At 37.9% G+C, this 21,977-nt stretch overlaps 1 protein-coding gene across 2 annotated transcripts in view; it reads right to left on the minus strand.

The window, feature by feature from the left end:
* LRATD2 (LRAT domain containing 2) overlaps window positions 1-21,977 on the minus strand; it is a 413,939-nt gene that overhangs the window by 198,161 nt on the left and 193,801 nt on the right. For both annotated transcript variants that reach the window (XR_007472592.1, XR_007472591.1), the window contains one exon: window positions 7,609-7,685. The gene's annotated coding sequence lies outside the window, so the exon portion shown is untranslated. The remainder of the gene's footprint in view (window positions 1-7,608; window positions 7,686-21,977) is intronic.

The following is a 21,977-nucleotide window of genomic DNA, read 5'->3' on the forward strand; positions in this document are numbered from 1 at the left end:
ATTTTTAAATCAGTGAAAGAATGCCTAAGAACACAGAGATTACCTTTAAAAATGTTATATTTCAGTATGTCCAAAAAATAAAGCCCATTAAAGAAATAGTAAAAAGGATTTACAGTTAAATACAACAGTAAAAGATACCTATCTTAAGCATATAAATGGGCTTACATAAATTTTAAAAAGCATATAAACAAACAAACAACAAAACTCATTAAGAGAACAACAGGAAAAAAGGACCAAGGATCTAAACAAAGGAAATAGAATAGAATGAATAATGGATATACTTGACTTCTCCACATCCAAGCTTTGCTACAGGCTACACTTTCTCGCGTATGCATTGCCTCGGCTAAGTCACTTCTCATATATCTGTTTCCATCTTTATATCCCAGCTGCATAACCATGCTGCATGGCCTGCATCCTAAAGCAACGGCACCCACAAGAACCATTATAAGCTATTTTATAATGGTTTATTTTTTTCAGTGAGAGAACTTCCTCTTACACCTAAAAGTTTGTTGTTCAACTTAGGGACGTTCAGTATGCAACACAGACACCAAAGAAGAGGACTTTTGTAGACACAGTGATCCTGGAGTAAACTTGCTTTTAAGCATAACCTTCTATATTCCCCAGACATCAAGGCATGAGCTAATTCATAAAAAAGTCAGATAAAACTTTCATCTCAAACTGTCATCTCTGCTCTCCACTGGCAGTACTTGAGTAGCTTGGTTTCACATTTTCAGTTATTTGTCTTGTCAAATCCTCACTGTTCATCTTCTAAAAAGCCCCCTGATAAGTTTAGACAGTCTAGTATCCTCTCCATCTGAGGCAAAAATATCAGTCAATCATCTATGTTTCCCAGGAAGGGGGATTTAATTACTTTTCCTGGCTACCTCAGTTATCAATCCCTACATTAAATAATACCTATATTTAGTGGCTTAAAACAATATTATTTTTTAAATTTAATTTTATTTATTTTTTATACAGCAGGTTCTTATTAGTTATCCATTTTATACATATTAGTGTATATATGTCAATCCTAATTCCCCCATTCATCCCACTACCACCCCCCAACCCGCCACTTTCCTCCCTTGGTGTCCATACATTTGTTCTCTACATATGTGTCTATATTTCTGCCCTGCAAACCAGTTCATCTGTACCATTTTTCTAGGTTCCACATATATGTGTTAATATATGATATCTGTTTTTCTCTTTCTGACTTATTCACTCTGTGTAACAGTCTCTAGATCCATCCACATCTCTACAAATGAGCAAATTTCGTTCCTTTTTATGGCTGAGTAATATTCCATTGTATATATGTACCACATCTTCTTTATCCATTCGTCTGTTGATGGGTATTTAGGTTGCTTCCATGACCTGGCTATTGTAAATAGTGCTGTAATGAACATTGGGGTGCATGTGTCTTTTTGAATTATGGTTTTCTCTGGGTATATGCCCAGTAGTGGGATTGCTGGGTCATATGTTAATTCTATTTTTAGTTTTGTAAGGAACCTCCATTCTGTTCTCCATAATGGCTGTTATCAATTTACATTCCCACCAACAATACAAGAGGGTTCCTTTTTCTTCACACCCTCTCCAGCATTTGTTGTTTGTAGATTTTCTGATGATGCCCATTCTAACTGGTGTGAGGTGATACTTCATGGTAGTTTTCTGGGATTTTTTTTTTTTTTTGCGGTACGCGGGCCTCTCACTGTTGTGGGCTCTCCCGTTGCGGAGCACAGGCTCTGGACGCACAGGCTCAGCAGCCATGGCTCACGGGCCTAGCCACTCCGCGGCAATGTGGGATCTTCCCAGACCGGGGCATGAACCCATGTCCCCTGTATCGGCAGGCGGACTCTCAACCACTGCGCCACCAGGGAAGCCCCTGGTTTTGACTCTTAACAAGTGCTCGTGACTTAATTATGCTAGGATTATAGCATTGTGTGAATACACAGATGATCTACCACAGAGCTTAACTATATAGCATCTGGGACATTAATAGGACATAATAATGTTCATATCTTTGAAATAGGGAAAAAAAATGAGAAATCTTCTAGTTTAGCCCAATTCTTACATCTCTTCTCTAATATCCCAGGTAAGAATTGAAGTGTTTGTTTGAATATCTGCAGTGATAGAGGACTCAGGACTTCTAACACTTTTAATGTCAATATAATTGCCTATTAGGGATGTGCTAGTCTGGTACTGAATTAAGTCATTTAATTAGATAAAGAGAATACAATAATTCCTTTTTTGTAACTCAGCAACATGCCTCTTTCCTCTAGTCAAAAGCATCTTCCCTCTATGCATCATCTGTTTCTCTCAGTCTTGAATGTGATCACAAGTTAGGAGTTATCACAGCATCAAAACACCTAGTATAAAGGCAATACCCAAACTAAGTAAACATTCTATGCAAAAACTTAAACTTGGATTATTCAATAGAAAAAATAAATTTACTTCACAAAACCTGCAGCATTGAAGAATTTATCAACTTGAAGCATAGAAAGTATTAGAGTATGGCATCTGTTAGTCTAATTTAATTCAACTACAGTTAAGCACTTTAAATTCCCAAATATATGGGGAAATTTTTGAAATACTCAGTGTTCCCAATCCAGAATGAGAGAATTCTAAAGTATAGAAAAATCTTTTGTGATTCAGCAAGGTTGACTAGTGTCTGAAAGCTTCCAAATATAGGAGTTCCTAGAGGTAAGAATGTTCTGGAAGTGCGGTAAAGGATAATAACACGTAGTTTACTAGAGAATGCCTAGTGTATATATCACAGGGCCCATAAATATCTATATTTTCTTACCAAAGAAATATGTAAGAAACAGATTGAATAGCTTAATAGAGATTAGAAAAGTTAAAGGTATAACTAGTTATCAAATTTAACTCAGCTTATGATAGCTTTATTGTAAACATGCAAAGTCCATGTTCTCACCTTTCCCTGTATCCACATCCTTTGCTATATAACTCTGCAGAGCCCTCACTCTGGCAGTAGGCTTGAACACATGACTTGTTTTAGACAAAGGGATAGTAACAAATGTGACATACACAGAGGCCTGAAGTGTGTTTGGGTGTAGAAACCGCCCTACCTCTTGCACCTCTGCCTTTCTCTTGAGAACATGCCTAGGCTAGCCTGCTGGAGGAATATAAGAGACATGTGGGGCTAAATCAGGTCCCTCCAGACAGCAGCCAAAGGACCCATAGATGCAACAGTCACTCTGAGACAGGCCATACCCATAGAGCGAACAATTTCAGGTTAGATCAGAAGAACGGTCCAGACTAGACTGCTGACCCACAGGTTCATGAACTAAATGAATACCTATTGTTTTCAGGCAATGTGCTTTGGGTCTTACGCAATAGCTGCTTATTTCCTTTGTCTTTCTATCCCATCACCACAAAACACTCCATGATTTGACAAGCCAGAAATTCAACTTTTGGGATGGACAAAACAGCATTCAAAAGGACCAAGGAATTTTCCCCAGAGCAAATGTTGGGAGTAGTGTGGTAAAATGGAGAGTAACTGAACCAAGATAGTAGAGTAAGTCCCCTACATACAAACCTTCAAGTTTCAAACTTTCAACGATGCGTACGTGCTTTCACATGTCCAACCATGTACGTTAGGTCATATGTCTGGCATACACTGTCACATGCGTGCATCCACTCCAAGTGGTTGTGCTTTTGTGTACTTTACTGTACAGTACTGTATAGAGTACAGTAGTACAGTATCTTTATTTCAAGCCCAGAATGTCTGGAAGCAAGTGTAAAAGCAGTGGTAAATAGCCGATCGTGTTAGTTGGATACCTAGGCTAATATTGTTGGACTTGCAAACAAACTGGACTTAACGAACACCCTCTCAGAATGGAAGTCGTTCATATGTAGGGGACTTACTGTAAATCTAGAGGCTCTTCAATCATAAACACTCTCCCCACTGTTCCCACTTCCCCAACACACCTAGAAATAGGGTCTATGCTTTAACCACATCCCCAAGTTGACATGATCAATCACAATGACAGATATTCCCAATGGAATATGAAACATGGGGGTGGAGGGAACAGAGATGAGGACCACAACTATTAAAAAAGTGAAAAGCCGCACACTGAGCAGTTTATTCTGGTTGAAGCAGAATAAATGCACATGAGAGAAATAAGAATTTTAAATACCCACAATAAAATGCTCAAAGAGAAAATAAGGATATTGGAAATGCCAAGGAAAAATAAGCAATCATAGAAAAGAACTGATTAGAAATAAGTGGAATAAAAACAGAATTGTTGAAATAAAGAGCTGAACAGATAGGCTGAATAATAGAATACATCCCATCAAAAAATGAAAGATTGAGCTGAAATATCAAGTCTAGGACTTTCACAAGAAGGCATAAAGTGGAAAAGAATAATTTAAAGTTAAGCCATATAAAAGATAGAAAAATAACTGTCCATAACCACATATATAAACATTATAAAATCTGAGAAAAACTAATTAAAGGGAGGAAATATGTAAGTAAAGGGTTAGGAATATACCCAAATTAAAGAAATATGTAAGAATTAGAGTAAATAGTTTAATAAAGATTAGAAAAGTCAAAGGTGTAACTAGTTATCAAATTTAAGTTACCCACATGAAAGAGAAAAACTTCCAAGAGTAAAAGCAGATCACCTGAAAGGAAATGACAAGAATTACGCACACCTGAGATGAAAAGTAACGGAGTAATAATAACAAAGTGGTAAAGGCAAGGAATTGCAAATATAGAATATTATAACCAGCTCAATTATCACTTAAACAAGAGTTGAAATACAAATATTTTCAATAATGACTGCAGCAGAAATTTTGCCACAGCCAGAACCTTTGTGAAAGAAGTCTTAGAATAAGTACTCCAGTAGTAAGAAACGAAAGCAGTAAGATATGAGAAGTAAATTACTTAATCAAATATGTCTTTGTAAAAATAAACAATAACCAATGACATATCCTCCCAAATTATTAAAGTGTATCTAGAGTGCATTTCTAAGTAATAACTATATGGTGATACAGCAGGACCAAGGAGAAAGATCAGAGGAGGTAAGAGAGAGCTTTACTGCAAAGGAAGATAAAAATTGACAAACTTAAGAGGTTGCTTGGGGGAAAAAATAACTATAAGCCTCAATATGTTATGGATAACTAACAAAATTAAAGTAGAACATAAGACCTTCAAACTAACAAAACAAAATTTATCTATGGAAGTTAGTAAAAGAGAAAGATAAAAGCAATAGGTATGTATTATAAATAAAAAACATGAAATGAGATTTCAAAAGTAACTAAAATTTATGATAAATTTAAGTAGCTTAAATGTACCAATCAAAAGACAAAGATTTCAACTGGACCATTCGACAGGGCAATGACAAGTTCACCACCATTTCCTCTTCTTGGATTGACAGAAAAGAAGGCATGTCCTAGTCTTTCTGACAGCTAATTTCTGAACATATGACTGAGTTCTGGACTGTGCTAATTGGCCAGAAGTTGTGTAAATCACTTTCAAGGCTGGCCCTTAAAAATATGATGCTCTAATTCTCCTTTCCCTGGTTGGATCAACTCAAGAGCCAATGTGTTACAGCTCTGGTAGTAGCCTATACCCTTGAGTCCCCTTTTGGAGTAGAATGATGAAGGAGAGCCATGTTTCCCACATCAAACTATGACGTGAATAAAAAATAATGAATTATTGTTGCATTCTTTTGGAGTTTTATTTGTAAGCACAAATTAGTATGGCCTCACCCTGACTAATATTGAAAAAGAGCTCTGGTCATAAATTATTTCCAAGAAACTGCCTGAATAAGGCAGAATACTTCAGAACACTGGAAATCTGGAAGTGAAGATATTATTCAAGGACACCATCCCCTCCCTGGCACTGATAAGGAGATAGCCTCTATGGTGCTGCATTTAGTTCAAGAATCAAGAAAACTATATGTTTATATGTCTTCTCAAAAACTAAGGCAAAATGATTTTTAGTATAAGCTGTTCTGGAATTGCTTTGTTAAGCCAGAACTAAAAAGATAGAGGTGCAATAAATATTTAGCATTTACTCAACTCTAACAGAATACAAACTTCATGGAAAGTGTCCCTTCCACCAGTGAACCACATAGAAACAAAGCAATGAAACAGTCATGCAAAGATATGTTTCTGTTCTTGGCTGCTTTTACCACCTTTATTCCATTAAGTTCTTATACTTGCATTAAATAAGAAATGTATAAATTTCTAAATCACATACTTATAGCAGGTATGCATGTGTCCTTTACCCACCAATTCATAATCACATATGCAACAATGAACACACGTAAAATGAAATAAAAATAAAAGAGTGAAAACTAACACACCAGGCAAATATGGTTGAAAGAAATATAGTGTAGCAACATTAATTTCAGACTAAATAGAATTGAAAGCAAAAAATCATTATAAATAAAATTTTATCTTGTATGTAGGCTGATAAAAGGAACAAAAGATCCAAAAGATATGATAAAAATTAATATATTACCACATAAAACTTACATACATAATCTCTGACAGCAATTGATGAACTACAAAGAGAAATAGCTACTAAATCAGTAGTTGTAGTTGTAGATTTAAAACGCTGTGTTTCAGAAACAGACAGCTCAGGGAAACAAATTAAAAATTTGTATATATGATAATTACTAATGGAACCAAAATATACATCAGCGACTTTATAGCCAGTGAGCACAATTTTTCTTTTCCAAGCAGACATGAAACATTCATACAACTCAACCAACTACTGAGACACACACAAAAAAAGCCTCAATAAATTGCAAAGAAGCAATATCTTAGAGTTTTCCAATTATTACTCAATAAAATAAGAATCAAAGCAAATATATATAAAGTCTTATAGAAACTCCAAATATCTGTAAATCCAAAAAACATACAACTATACAGCACTTGGGTTAAAGAGAAATTCATAAGTGAAAGTACTAAATTACAGCTGAGTGAACACAAAAGCACTCCATGTCAAAATGTCTGGGAACAGTGAAGGAAGTACCGTGAGGGGCATAATATATCCTAAAAATTGTCTACCAGATGAAAAGAAAGATTATAAATAAGTGGGCTAAACATTGCCCAAAACACTAGGAAAAAAAAAAGAGAATAAATCCAAAGAAGAAGAAGTTGTGAAGATGAAGACAGAAATCCATAAAGTAGAGAAAAAATATAGATAACATGTTTACAGCACATATGGCATAAACGATATGCTAAGGGCTAAGTGCTTTACTTATATTGACTCACTTACTCCTCACAACAACCCTTAGATAAAGGCAAAATTATTCATTCTCATTTTAAAGATGAGTAAAGCGATGCACAGAGAGATTGCATAACTTTCCCAAGATCACAAAGCTAGTAAGGACCAGAGAATGATTAATATTCCGTACTTTTATCAGCTGTGCTCTACTAACCCAAAGGCTGATTTTTCTTTTATAAAGACTTCCAAAGTAGATAAACTTCCAGAAAGACTGATCAAGGAGAGACAGAGAGAGAGAGAGAAAGAGAGAGAGGGATGAAGAGAAAGCATTGTTGTTTTAGTCTGGGTAATTAAGGATAGTTGACAACAAAACCCCAAATCTCACTGGTATAGCATAATAAATGTTTTTTTACCTGCTTATATCACAATCGTTGCTCAGTCAAATCCACAGGGCAATTCTCCTCAAGCAGCAATCAGGGGTCCATGGAACCTGTGGCAGAAGAAGAAAGAGAAGGATGAGGAACACTGGCTCTTCACTTCCTTGATCTGGAAGTCACACTGTGCTCATTTCTCTTTGGTTTGCACCAACCAACAGTCACATGTCCTCACCCAAAATGAGGATGAGGGAATGTAGGAAAACACATGCACTGTTTCGGTGATCACTAACAACCTCTGCAATTGTTGGAAGAGGTCATCAAGAGGATGTGACCACCACTTGACCCCTTGGGCTGGACCCAGCAATAGAAGGCTCCTCACCCCCTCCCCTGTCCTTTGAATGTACACTCTGCCCACTGTTCCCACAGTGGGAGCCATTTTCAAGGACACAACTTTGAGACAGTGGGGTGCTGTTGAGACCCTCTGGGTGGTATATGTGGCTGAACCCTGTTAAGTCCTCTGCATAAACTTTTAAGATTCTGGCGGGCAGGTGTGTAGATCTACTCAGTTTTCAGCCACCCAAGACAAGTCTTGTATGTAAGTTCCCTTGCTTATTAAAACTGCCATCTACCCATCTGAAGTGGTCTGCCTCTGTTTTTAGTCTCTCCCTGCCCTCCATGTATAGGGACTATTTTGCGAACCAGCAGCAATAGATACAAAAAAGGTTAAAAGACTATAAAAGGATAAAAAAACTACGAACAGATTTTTAAATATGTATTATTATTTTTTAATTATTTTTAAAGAAATATTTAGAAAACTACTCAACAGTAAATTTGACAGTCTAGCTGTAACAGAAAAATTCCTGGGAAAAGATTAAATGCCAAAATTGGAACAAGAATACATTATGTATGGTCAACAGCCAAACATTAACAGAAATGGAAATTCTTATCAAAAATCTCTCTCTATCCTTGCCCTCCTTCCCAACAAAAAAATAAAGTCCCTGTACCAGCTAGAATCTTATTGTTTCTCAGCCCCAAATCCTCCCTTAGTTGTCCTGCTTTGTGATACTGAAGCTGGACCCTATAAACATTTCTTCTTTGCCAGCTGACGTAACATTAGGTTTTGTCAGTCCACTGTTATGCAGGAACACTGCAGGAGAAGGGGACTTCTCTACCTGGTTTCCATGTGCTACTACTCTCCTCTGGCTCCTATAGCATTCAGTGCCCACCAGCAAATTTCAGTGGCACCCCCATGGTGGCATTCTAGTGAGTTCCACCAGCCCCCCAGGCAGCTTCCCTGGGAGTTCAGTGTAAACTCCACAAGGGGCTTGTACTTGGCAAGTTCTCTAGGCTCTCCATATGACTTTCCAAGGAGTCTCACAGGTGATTCAGCAGGAAGCTTCTGGTGAGTTCTGCTAGCACCACAGCCAGCCCCTAGCAAATTCAGGAACATCCCTGTATACAGTGTCCCAGTCCCTTTTCTAGAAAGTCTCCCAGGCACCCCAGTAGGTGGTTTCCTGTTGAGTTTCAGCAGAACTCAAGGGCCAACTTCCCATCTAGTTCCATCATCAGGACCCCAGAAGGCAGGTTCCTGCAACTTTTGATGCCCCACTAGGCAGTTTCCTCATTATCAGCCTGGTCCTATGGCACATAAGTAACTTTTCCACAACCCAGAAAACTATAGTCACGCCCTCTCCAACAAAGTCTAAATCTCAGCCTTTGGTGGGGAGGAGGGATCCCTTTTCCAAATTTGTTCCCCCTGGACTTCTGTCTCAGCCATAAAAGGAGTGAATTGTCTATGTATGTGCTATTATGTGTTCCTTAGAGTTCCACATTACTATTTAATAACTCTTGTTACTTTTTTTTCTCTTCAAATTACTCTATGATTTCTGTCCTCTGACTGGATACTGACTGATACAGTCCAAGACCCAGACATTCTTAAAGGGACATTTCACAAAATTTCAAGGCACAGATAATACATTTTATACAAGTTATCCAGAACAAAGAAAAAATAATAATTTTATGATTCTAGTGCAACCCAGCTTCTCAAACTAGATTAGGACAATACACAAAAACACAATTCCATGTATTTCAATAGATAAATAGAAAAACAGTCTGTGGTACATCCAGGCAGTGGAATAGTTTTCAGCAGTCAAAAACAAATGAGCTATCAAGCCATGAAAAGACATGTGGGAACCTTAAATGTTTATTGTTAAGTGAAAGGAGTCAATCTGAAAAGGCTACAAACTGTATGATTCCTTTCTAACTATATCACATTTTGGAAAAGAAAAAACCATGTAGACAGTAAAAGACCAATGGTTGTCAAGGCTTGAGGCAGGGGAAAGGACAAATGGAAGGAACACTGAGGATTTTTTAGGTCATGAAACTATTCTGTATGATACTGTAATGGTGGATACAGGACACTATACATTTGTCAATACCTATAGGACCTACAACACCACGAGTAAACCCTGAAGTAAACTATAGACTCTAGCTAATAATAACGTATCAATAACTGCTCAATTGTAATAAATGTAAGGTGCTAATAATAGAGCAAACTGGGGGAGGGGTGTGAGAAAGTACATAGGAACTCTTTAATATCTACTCAATTTTTCTGAAACTTAACACTTCTCAAAAAAGTTTGTTAAAGAAACTCCACAGCAGCTCATGCAGCTCAATATCAAAAAAACAAAAAACCCAATCCAAAAATGGGCAGAAGACCTAAATAGACATTTCTCCAGAGAAGATATACAGATTGCCAACAAACACATGAAAGAATGCTCCACATCATTAATCATTAGAGCAATGCAAATCAAAACTACAATGAGGTATCAACTCACACTGGTCAGAATGGCCATCATCAAAGAAACTACAAACAATAAATGCTGGAGAGGGTGTGGAGAAAAGGGAATCCTCTTGCACTGTTGGTGGGAATGTAAATTGATACAGCTACTATGGAGTACAGTATGGAGGTTTCTTAAAAAACTACAAATAGAACTACCATACGACCCAGCAATCCCACTCCTGGGCATATACCCTGAGAAAACAATAATTCAAAAAGAGTCATGTAGGGGCTTCCCTCGTGGCGCAGGGTTGAGATTCCTCCTGCCGATGCAGGGGATACGGGTTCGTGCCCCGGTCTGGGAAGATCCCACATGCCGCGGAACGGCTGGGCTCGTGAGCCATGGCCACTGAGCCTGCACGTCCGGAGCCTGTGCTCCCCAATGGGAGAGGCCACAACAGTGAGAGGCTCGCGTACCGCAAAAAAAGAAAAAAGAGTTATGTACCAAAATGTTCATTGCCGCTCTATTTACAATAGCCAGAACATGGAAGCAACCTAAGTGTCCATCGACAGATGAATGGATAAAGATGTGGCACATATATTCAATGGAATATTACTCAGCCATAAAAAGGAACTAAACTGAGTTATTTGTAGTGAGGTGGATGGACCTAGAGACTGTCATACAGAGTGAAGTAAGTCAGAAAGAGAAAAATACCATATGCTAACACATATATATGGAATCTAAAAAAAAAAAAAAAGAAAAAGGAAGAAAATGGTCAGAATAATCCAGGGGCAAGACGGGAATAAAGATGCAGCCCTACTAGAGAATGGAGTTGAGAATACTGGGAAGGGGAAGGGTAAGCTGGGAGCAAGTGAGAGAGTGGCATGGACATATACACACTACCAAACATAAAATAGATAGCTAGTGGGAAGCAGCTGCATAGCCCAGGGAGATCAGCTCGGTGCTTTGTGACCACCTAGAGGGGTGGGATAGGGAGGGTGGGAGGGAGGGAGATGCAAGAGGGAAGAGATATGGGGACATATATATATGTATAACTGATTCACTTTGTTATAGAGCAGAAACTGACACACCATTGTAAAGCAATTATACTCTAATAAAGATGTTAAAAAATAAATTAAAATAAATAAATAAAACGGCTGGACACTGGCAGTGTGGGGTATTCTCACTGATACCCCTTACATCGTGCACTCACCTAGGTAATTTTGCTTAGCTGATGTCAAGAGACTATTGTAACATTAACCTACAAATAATGACTGAGCAATGACAGAAAATCATTATTCTACTTCATTTATAAATGATCAAAATAAGAAAATCTTAAATAAAGTATTAGGTGATGAAATTCAACAATTATTTTTAAAAGAATGTTAGATGTTTCATAATGCAACTTAACAGCAGCATACAACACCCTCCATCTTTCTGTTGATTCATCTTTCTGCATTTTTTTTTCTTTCTTGGCTTAAAGGATCCTACTTTCTCTTGATTCTCCTCCTATCCAAGGAGTTATTCCTTCTCAGTCTTGTTTTCTGATTTCTCCCCATTTTCCAAATCTTTAGCATTGAAGTCCACCATGGCTGTATTATCAGCCCTCTCCTCTATCTAAAACTTACTCCCTAGGTAATTCCAATCATTCTCAGGATGTGAAATGCCATGTTATCACTGATGATTTTGAAATTTAGATCCCAACTTTAGATTTGTCCCCTGAACTCTAGACACTTGTATACAATTGCCTACTCCATATTTACTTTTTAATATCTAACAGACACTTAAATATCCTAAATCATAATCTTGATCTTCCTTCCTCTACTTACCCAACACCCTAATGAACCTTCTTCTCCTTACTTCTTCATTTTGTTAAATATCAATTCCAGTCTTCTTGGTACTACACCGTGCATTCATCTATAATTCCACTTTCTCTAATGACCCACATGCAATTCATCAGAAACTCTGTTTAATACGCCTCCAAACATGTCAAGAACTGGACCCCCTTGCACCCCCACACTAATCACTTGTTCAAAATTTAATGATTTATTATTTGAAAGAAAAAAGCCTCTTAAATGATCTCGTTAAACTCACCTGCTTGAAACCATTCTCTACATCACAGGTAGATTTTTTTTTTTTTTTACATTTTAATAGAGTTTATTTATAGACTAATTTTAGGTTCACAGAAAAAGTGAGCAGGAAGTATAGAGAGTTCCCATACGGCCCATGCCTCACCATGCACAGCCTCTCCCACTATCAACATCCCACACCAGAGTTGTATATTTGTTACAATTAATGAACCTACATTAACACATCATAATCACCCAAAGTCCATAGTTTACACTGGGATTCAGTCTTGGTGCTGCACACTCTCTGAGTGTTGGCAAATGCAAAACATGTATCCACAATTATAGTATTATACAGAATAGTTTCACTGCCTTAAAAATCCTCTGTGTACTGCCTAACCATCATACCTGCATCCCCTCTGCCTCCTGGCAACCACTGATCTTTTCAATCTCTCCATAATTTTGCCTTTCCCAGAATGTGATAGAGGTGGAATCATACCGTATGTAGCCTTTTCAGACTGGCTTTTTTCTTTGCAGGTTGACCTTTTCAAACTGGCTTTTCTTCTTAGCAGTATGCATTTAAGGTTCCTGCATATCTTTTCATGGGTTGATGCCTAATTTCTTTTTAGCATTGAATACCACAGCACTCCATTGTCTAGATGTACCAGTTTTTTATCCATTTACTACTGTTACTACCGAAGAACATCTTGGTTGCTTCTAGCTTTTGGCACTTATAAATTCCTATAAACATCTGCGGGCATTTTTTAAAAACTCATTTAGATAAATACCACAAAGGGTAATTGCTGGATCATATTTTAAGAGTGTGTTTTGTTTCATAAAAAGTGACACACTGTCTTCCAAATTGGCCGTACCATTTTGCATGGCACAGCCAGTGAATGAGAATTCCTGTTGCTCCACACCTTCTCCAGTATTTGATATTGTTCATGTTTCAGGTGTGTTCATTTTCGTTTTAATTTGCAATTCTCTAATGGCATATGCTGTTGCACATCTTTTCATATGCTTATTTGCCATCTGTATATCTTCTTGGATGAGATTTCTATTCTGATCCTTTTTAATTGGATTGTTCATTTTCTCACTATTGAGTTTTAGAGTCTTCTAAAAATGTATGTTAGATCATGTTACCACTCTTCTCAAAATAAAAATAATAATTTACATTTACTCTTCATCAGGAACTGTTCTGAGTGCTATTCACATGGCATTCCATCCATTTTAAGATGTATTCTTTTCTTTTCACATGTTAACATTGTTTAAATTGTGATATATCTCATTACTGCTGGCCAAGCAGTGGTCATGATGTAACAGTCATGGCCTATGCATGTCCACCAAAACTTGCCAAAGTTTTCAGTATCATGGAAAAATATCTCAGAGGCAATAGTAGAGCCTTGTTTTAAACAAGTTTCATTACCAATGGTCTTACTGGAAGCAAGAATGATTGGTTGGAAAAACAAAGACATAGCTCTGAATGAAAGGGGTAGGAATCTAAAAGTTACTAATTTTTAGAAACATTTTAACCAATTCATGTAACTTTTAGTTGAGATGCTGAATGGTGATGTCCTAGGATGGTGGAAAAACCATAAAGAGACCAACTTTCACAAAGGCTGACACCCAGCATTGAATCATTTCAATATACGTTTACATCTAGCTGATCTGTCCCTACTGTATGTCACTGGCTGAGAACAAAATAAACATCCTTCAGGGAAAGGATCTTTCTCATTTTTTACACACAATCTCCAGAATACAATAAAAGTCACCAGGGAAGATGGGAGGAAGAAATGAATGACAGAAAATCTTCAAGGGATATAAATATTAGAGGTATCAAACAAGGACACTTAAATCATGTGATAAATATGTTCAAAAAATAGAATAAAAAGTAGATACTATCACCTGAGAAATGAATCAAATAGAAATTCCAGAACTGAAAAATAAAATGAATAGATTACAAACTTTATAAATGAGAATACAGAATAAACACAGGAGAAGAAATAATTAGAGAACTGCAAGTTAGGTTAGGTTAGAACAAAATATTTAGACTGGTCCCCTGGTTTTCCAGCAGATGAAGCAGGCCCAGAGAGGTTGAGTCACTGCATCAAAATCATATCTCAGGGCTTCCCTGGTGGCGCAGTGGTTGAGAGTCCGCCTGCCAATGCAGGGGACATGGGTTCGTGCCCCGGTCCGGGAAGATCCCACATGCCGCGGAGCGGCTGTGCTCGTGAGCCATGGCCACTGAGCCTGCACGTCCGGAGCCTGTGCTCCGCAACGGGAGAGGCCACAGCGGCGAGAGGCCCTCGTACCGCAAAAAAAAAAAAAAAAAAAATCATATCTCAGAGCTGAGCCTAGAATAGGGTTCCATGACTGCATGCCCAGGGCTCATTCTACTGGGTTGGCCAAAATGTTCATTCAGTTTTAAGTAACAATGAAAGACACATTTTTCATTTTCACGAAGACCTTAAGTGAACAACGTATTCACTAACTGAACGAACTTTCTGGCCAACCCAATACTATGTCTCCCATTTAACAACATTTTTCTCACCACTTGAGGGTCCGGAAAGTCTGATCTCTACAGAGTGGCATTCCCAAAGGAATGTTGAGAAACCGTAAGGGAGAGGACAGAAGAAAGAGAAGTTTTGGCAGGGGCTTATCAGTACTTGGAGATAGGAAAAGTATGAAGGAACACATGCCAAGGTGTACTTGTTGCTCCCTGGGACACCACATCTTGTTCAAAGTGTGCCAGCTATATTAGGAGCTTTCCTTTTCCCCCTCCATTGCAACCAGTGAGAAATGGGTGCCTCCGGTTAGGAAGCCTACCAAAGAATGACATTTGCCTTGAGGGAAAGGCCTCTGTCAAGACCCCAGAGAAGCTGCTAGCTAGAGCTCACCTGCAACATCCTGACTCTCAGGGGAAGGCAGTTTAACCCAGAATTATAAGTCATTTGATAACACTAAAATGTACCTGTGAAATAGGCCAAGTTGTTCTTACCCAAGTGTGATTGGGTAAGATTTAGATTCCATATATATGGAATCTAAAAAAAAAAAAAATGGTTCTGAAGAACCTAGGGGCAGGACAGGAATAAAGATGCAGACTTAGAGAACGGATTTGAGGACTTGAGGACACAGGGAGTGGGGAGAGTAAGCTGGGATGAAGTGAGAGAATGGCATGGACATATATATACTACCAAATGTGAAATAGATAGTGGGAAGCAGCCGCATAGCACAGGGAGATCAGCTCGGTGCTTTGTGTCCACCTAGAGGGGTGGGATAGGGAGGGTGGGAGGGAGACGCAAGAGGGAGATATGGGGATATATGTATATGTATAGCTGATTCACATCGTTATCCAGCAGAAACTAACACACCATTTTTAAAGCAATTATACTCCAATAAAGATGTTAAGAAAAAAAAAACTTATGTGTATAGGACCATTCATTAATGACAGAATATACATTATTTTTAAGTGCATATATAATAATTACCAAAATTTATTGCTCAGTAATAAAACACATCTAACTCTTTGGATTCAACATTTTTTAAAACTATGTACTTAGGATGAACTTTTATTTTTCCTCTCATGTCTCCTCTGGGTAGCTCAGTCCTCATCTTTCAAGAGTGATTTTTAAAAGGAATCTATTGAGGAAAAAACTATCATTATAATGAGTCCCAAATATGAGCTTTCAGAAAAACAAGGAGCAGTGCTTAATGGTATTTCTCTACTTAACAAGGGCTTGTGAATCAGAAGTCCTAACTCTCTCCCTCTCAAATGTAGGCAAACAACTTCAATACATAAATAGCAAATAAAATAAGGAAGCCATTTATTTTCCAAAATGTATTAGGTAAAATGTGGATAATCAACCATACAGTGCTACCTCATATGTTCAAGTTTTCAAGATACAAGCCTTTTAAATTCTTCCCCTTTCTAAGAGGAAGGGCCTTATGCTAGTATTTTCAAGGAAGGCTTTTTGGTTCTGTCTGTTTCACCCAAGGACTCTAAATGGAACTAAAGGAACACAATGGTTCACAATGAATCTCCTCATTTACAACCATCATTTATGAAGAATGTTTCCTGGATAGTGAGATTATCCAACACACTATTTAAAATAAATTGACAAAATCAGAGCAATCAGGAAACGGAAGAATTGAAAAGTGGCAGCTACCTTTTCTCACAGGTTTACTTGGGACTTACATACAATTCCTGTCTTTTTCAGTCCATTTTCCAAAGGGCCAAGGTGAAACCTCAATAAAATTTGTTATTTTACATTATATTGCAAAGCACAGAAAAACTATAAGAAAAAGACTTCTATAGAAATCTATACAAAGGCATTTTACATAAAATCCCAGCCTTTCTGAACTGGAAAAATTTGGGGACCAATACCTCCTGTTCTTTCATTACTTTGTAATGGCCTCTGTGGGAAGAATTTTCTCCAAATGTTTTACTGGCTTCTCTTTCTGCACCTCGTCTTTCTCCTCCAAGTACAGTAATTTCTTCACACATTTCTGCTTGGCCCAAAACTGGTCTAACAAAAAAGACACTTTTATTTCATCCCAAATGTAGGTGGAAGCAGGAAAAGGCTAACTTGAACTGTTTTCCTCAAGGGCTGCTAGTCATTTCCTCAAGGCATGGGAAGTCCCAATAAAAGGCTCCATCTGGCAATATCAATTCATATCCGTATTCGAAACACTGAAATATCACTTGGCATTACAGGGTAGGTCTACACTGCTGTCCAGCATTCCAACCTCCCAGCAGCTGGGTTGGAAAGCTCAAATATCCTCCAGCTCCAGAGGAAGTGAGGAGTCCAGAGAAGACCCTTCCTACTCTCAGGCATGGAATTTTCATCTCCATAGAATTCTCTCATGTTTCAATCTGTCCACATTTCATGATTACATAATCTAGCCTCATAGATATAATGTCTCCTTATGTTTTAAACCCAAATCACATGTTTCTAGGGATTCTTCAAAGTTCTTTTGAAATGCATTATCTTTAAGTATGTCTACATAATTTGCATTTGTTTATACTATTATTGCCCAAGATTGGCTAATAGCAAATGAAAGCCAAGGCAGGTTCTCTCAGATTGGTATGGACACTTGAATGGAGGGTGACTCTCATCTCATTTTGTTTGAGATTCCGATAGCATTGATTAAAACTCCAATGCTATATTTCTAAAATAGAACATTAAAGTGCCAGGGTGCATGTTCATATGACCTCTGAGCCCTGTCTATGTCTCTCCACTACCATCCTCTTTGCGTGTACTTTCAAAAGCAGAAAATAAAGACAATTCTTCTACGCTAATTGTATATGAATAATTCATAAATTCTATGCAACATTTTTAATTTTATTTTTTAAATTTATTTAATTGAAGTGTAGTTGAATTACAATGTTGTGTTAATTACTGCTGTACAGCAAAGTGACTCAGTTATACATATATATACATTCTGTTTCATACTCTTCCATTGTGGTTTATTACAGGATCCCTGTGCTGTACAGTAGAACCTTGTTGTTTACCCATTCTACACATACCAGTTTGCATCTGCTAATCCCAGACTCCCCATCCAACCCTCCCACCCTCTCCCCCTTGGCAACCACCAGTCTATTCTGTATGTCCCTGATTCTGTTTCTGTTTCATTGATAGGATCATTTGTGTCATATTTTAGATTCTACATATAAGTGATATCATATGGTGTTTGTCTTTCTCATTCTGACTTACCTTACTTAGTATGATAATCTCTAGTGGCATCCATGTTGCTTCAAATGGCCTTATTTCAGTCTTTTTTATGGCTGAGTAGTATTCCATTGCATATATGTTCCACATCTTCTTTATCCAGTCACCTGTCGATGGACATTTAGGTTGTTTCCATGTCTTGGCTATTGTGAACAGTGCTGCTATGAACATAGGGGTGCATGTATCTTTTTGAATTATAGTTTTGTCTGGATATATGCCCAGGAGTGGGATTGCTGGATCAATCCCACTAACTAAACTATTTTTAAGTTTTCTGAGAAACCTCCATACTGTTTTCCATAGTGGCTGCACTAACTTACATTCCCACCAACAGTGTAGGAGGATTCCATTTCTCCACAACCTCTCCAGGATTTGTTATTTGTGGACTTTTTAATGATGGCCATTCTGACTGGCGTGAGGTGGTACCTCATTGTAGTGTTGATTTGCTATGCAACATTTTTAACTTGTTGGTTATAAAGCTAACTTCTCATGGGCTTCCACTTCCATCATCACCCGCCAAAATACGAAGAAGTTAATGGGAAGTCTAGAGATTTCCACTAAAAATCACACAACACATTTACATTTGTATATACAAATGTAAAAAAAGATGAAAATAAACAAACAAAAAACTCCCAAACCTCAGTTTGAAATTGCCATTATTGGAAATGAGAGCAAGATCTAACGAGGGCAAGATAGAAGCATTTTGAGGCATCTCTTACGGCTCAGCTGAAGCCTAGGGACAAAATATTTATTGAGACACCAGTTTTCAAGGTCACATGATTTTTTTCTTCCAATGCTTCTGTGCAACTCAGAAAATGTAGAAAGTTGAATTGCTTTAAATTTGAAGCTTCACTAGGTGAGAATGACAGAAGAATAATAGGGCAAGTTTTTCTCAGATATTGGCTGGCTTTATTTTTTGAATGGTCCATTTAACCAAGCCTAAGCTTTATAAAGTATATATTAATTGACAATATTTATTAGATATCTACAATGTGCCAGGCATATCCTTATTTTACAGATAAGGAAATTAAAGCAAAATTAAATAAATGGCTTGTCTCCCAGCAGCAAGTAATGGCTGCTATTCTAGCTCAGGTCTGTCTGATACTAACTGCACACACTGACTACTTCACTATAAGAAGGCAGGATGGAGCAGATAAAATAAATTGGAAGAGTCTGTGGAGAAGAGATCTGAATGTGATTGAACGACAGGATTAAAAAGAGTAGGTTAGTAAAAAAGAAAAACAACAACAACAACACACACACACACACACACACACACACACACACACTAGAGGAACAGAATGCTCTGAATAGAGATTAAGAAGTTAGAATTTAGAATTTCAAACGTTCTCCCATTTTAAATAAAAAAGAGAAACCAGTTGTCCTGTGGTTAAAGTGAATCAAATAATGAAAATTTTTTCAGAGGAGATGAAAGAAGTGGGAAGTTCATTTTAAGATTCAACTTACCAGGATAATGACAGGATAGATACCAGTAATGAGAAGGGATAGAACATACAGGGCTGAATTGGACAACAGTAAAATAATTAGGGATTTTCTCATAAGACTGGAAGCATAACTATCTAGAAGCCTTATCATTGAACAGGAAAGATGTCAGTTCTGCCTTATGACCTGAGTTTGTGAGGTGGTATGTGTACAACAGCAACACAAATTTCCTCACACTTAGCAATGAAAACAACACATTTCTTATTGCACAGTTTTTGTGGGTCAGTAATCTGGGAATAGTTACCTGGGCCTCTGCTTTAGGGTCTCTCACAAGACTGCAATCAAGGTGTCAGTCAGGGCTGAGTTCTCATAGGTGTCAGCCAGGGCTGAGTTCTCATTTGAAGGCTCATCTGGGGAAGGACCTACTCCCAAGCTCTCCTAGCTGTTTACAGAGTTTTAGTTCCTCAGTGCCTGTGGGATTGAAGGCCTCTGTCCCTAGCTGGCTAGAGGATGCCCTAAGTGTCTTGCCAAGTGGGTCCCTCCAACACGGTAGTTTGCTTTATCAAAGCCAACAAGGGAGAATCAGCTAGCAAGATGAAACTTACAATCTTGTTACCTAATCATGAAAGTGACACTTCATTGCCTTTGCCATATTCTATTAATTAGAAGCAAGTTACTAGACCAGTTCATGCTCTAAAGGCGGGTATCACATGGGGTGTGATTTCCAGGAGGCAGGGCTCATAAAGGACCATTTTAGAGGCTGCCTGACACATGGTGTGTAAGAAAATGAGAAGCCTTTCCTTGAAAAGATGGCTGGGAGGAACATCCTCAGAATTCAGCCAGGTTTCAGCTAAGGACAGGAACTATAGGGAATATCAAATGGAAGTTTGATGACTCACAATGGGATAGCAATTCTAGTAGGTGCAGAAGAAAGGTTTGAGAGAGAAGAAAACCAGGAAATTGAGTGAGAGTAGAAGAAGTACAGAGAAACATGACTAAGAATTTTATGACCAAAGGGGCTTCTGACAGGTAATGGGGAATGGGCTATCATGTTCTATTTTCCTGGATATTCAAACTGGAACATGGTTAAAGGAGACATGTACTCTGACTTGTTCTCAAAAGTGAGTTGTTACATGCATTGGTAAAAGGCAGTCTGGAATTAGAGGTGCAACTTCTATTCAACAACCAAAACAAACTAGTTGATCATATGGTAGCCATAGCAAAGACTTTGAATTCATCCCTTACTTCCCTGTTTACAACTGTACTTTTCAGCTCAGATATCTTCTATTCCTATGAGAAAAGAAGTGAGAGGATGAATGGCCCTACAAATGTGAAGACAAAAATGAGGCAATGTTGTTAAGGGGGTGGGAGGAAGTATTTGAACAGCTCAGCCAAACTGGGAAAGATGTTCTCATCTGGTTACCCAAACAGACTCTGGGGATCATGAACTGATTTTTGCAGCTTCTTCTGTTTGGTTAATGACATATAAATTGAGGTCTAATGATTTCAGCTCTTGCTAAATTATAGTAAAATCAAGGAATAAGAGGCTCTGTCTCTCCCAAAAACCATGACCTTCTTAGGGTGGCCACCTTTGATGCCTATACACCACTGGGAGAAAGGAAAAATCAGGTATTTGAAGTGTGAAAGGAACGGGAAACAAGGTTTCCAGCTCTGAGATATAGGGGCCCATAAGCAAGACCCAGAAAGAGGAGTTCATGGAAAGCAGGAGAAGAAACATGGACAGCCTTGGAGCAAGTTCCTTGGGAGCTGTTCCTTGAGAGCTCTTACCTCTGCCCTCCTGACTTAACAGTGCTGTAAATTGCTGTGCAAATATGAGAAGATCAGGGTCCTCTGCTCAGAATCCTTACTCCCATCTCATTTGCCTTCCCATACTCAAAAATCTGTATTTACCTTAAAACTGACATTATGGAATGCTGATAGAATTAAGTAGATATCTACAGCTTCTAAATTCTTCCATCACCTATAATTAAAAGATAAAATCAAACCCTTGCCCCAAACTTCCTTTGTATTACTAATGATGAGTACACTCTCTGTGAGAATATAAAATATCTCTCTTTCAATAGTACTCTCTCCAGGGTAGTCATATCAGAACTTTTTATTATCACTTTAAAGAAGATATTCTAATAATTATTTAGCATTCAAAGGAAGTTTCCAGGCTATGGGCCTTAGGCCTTTGGAGACTTGGGGTATAGGGTGTTTCCAAATGTGATTCCATTGACTTTAAAAACATTATTGAAAAAATATTTTCAAAAGGTCTGGCATTCAGTGGGATGTTTCTCTGTCTTTTTATCTGTCCATGGGGTAACTTCTGAGAAGAATCCTTGGTGACTGAATTAAACACCAAAGTACCATCTTGTTAGGACTTGGCC

This window comes from Orcinus orca, chromosome 17, assembly GCF_937001465.1.
Source record: "Orcinus orca chromosome 17, mOrcOrc1.1, whole genome shotgun sequence".
NCBI lineage: Eukaryota > Metazoa > Chordata > Mammalia > Artiodactyla > Delphinidae > Orcinus > Orcinus orca.